The sequence below is a fragment of the Lontra canadensis genome, unplaced genomic scaffold (assembly GCF_010015895.1).
Source record: "Lontra canadensis isolate GAN:19392208 unplaced genomic scaffold, GSC_riverotter_1.0 scaffold2, whole genome shotgun sequence".
Classification (NCBI taxonomy): domain Eukaryota; kingdom Metazoa; phylum Chordata; class Mammalia; order Carnivora; family Mustelidae; genus Lontra; species Lontra canadensis.
In genome coordinates this window covers 59,514,715-59,516,125 of record NW_022630996.1, presented here as the reverse complement: position 1 = coordinate 59,516,125, position 1,411 = coordinate 59,514,715, and positions in this window count along the sequence as shown.

Here is a 1,411-nt window from a genome sequence, read left to right as displayed (position 1 = left end):
AATTTTGAAATTTCATTAAGAACAAAACACCAGATACTAATGAAAACCCATTAAAGCCTCTGCCCAATTCCTGTAAGGTTTCAAAATTGTACCTTGTACCAATTTAAAGTCACATGAGGTGGCCACCCTCCTGGGTAGTATCTGACACTGTCAAAGTGACTACTGACTGATACGGCATCTAAAGATAATCACCCACCAGAGTACTGAGAACATATACATCAAAATATTTCTTCACTTGCCACAACAGTAGCATGGCTGCCTGTGCTGCACTACAGGATTACAAAAATGTAAGATGCTTTTACACTTTCCAAAGTTCTTTCTTATTCCTTAGTCTACCTAAATCACCCAGCAGTTCTCCAGGTAGGCAAGGCAGATAGAAGCTTGTCTTAGGAGAAAAACATGTTCAAAATCATTTTGAGGCATAACGTGAAGTATATTTCAGGCACCCAATTTTATTTTGGTGTTAATACATCATGTTACAGGGGCGCCTGGGTGGGTCAGTGGGTTAAGCCTCTGCCTTCGGCTCAGGTCATGATCTCAGGGTCCTGGGACCGAGCCCCGCATTGGGCTCTCTGCTCAGCGGGGAGTCTGCTTCCTCCTCTCTCTCTGCCTGCCTCTCTGCCTACTTGTGATCTGTCAAATAAATAAATAAAATAAAAATACATCATGTTACATAAATTTTACACTTTAAATTACTCAACAGTTCTGCTAATTCTCCTTCTAAATAATTAACACATTCAAGTTTGAAAATATTCCTCATAAAACCTGTACATTAGCTTCATTCTAAGTCTTACGAGGAAGAATCCTTTACCAACTAAATTGTATCTCCCACTCACAGAAGTAGATGTGGCAATGATAATCACTTTGTAGAATCTTATACTAAATGAATCTATTATGTAGTACCTGAGAATATGCCTATGTTAACAAAGCCTCTTGATCCTACTTCACCAATTTTGACAGAGGACACTGACTCAATGATCAAAGCACTTGGTTTTCAGTACTAATAATACTCTATCAACTATTAATACTATTATTAATGGCTCGGGAACTAATTACATCAATTGAAAATGATTAATATTTTTAAAACACAGGTCTTAAAGGGTCACCTTAGAGATGTCAGCAAATGTTTCCTAAGCTTTCAAAATACAGATGAGATTAAGGTTAAATGTAACTTAAAAGAAGTAACCTTATGAATAAGATCAACATTAAATTGATGTGGTTAAAAAAAAGTGCTGAATCGGGGATCAGATGAATTTACTATCTCTATATAATAAAGTCCCAGAAAATCATAAATAGTGTGAGAAAATTAATGACGGGAAGCAAAAGATCAAGACTTCTGAACCAAACCAAGATTAGATCAAAACATTTATTTTTTGTGTGTGTTACAAAAACAAAAATAAATCCCAGCAGG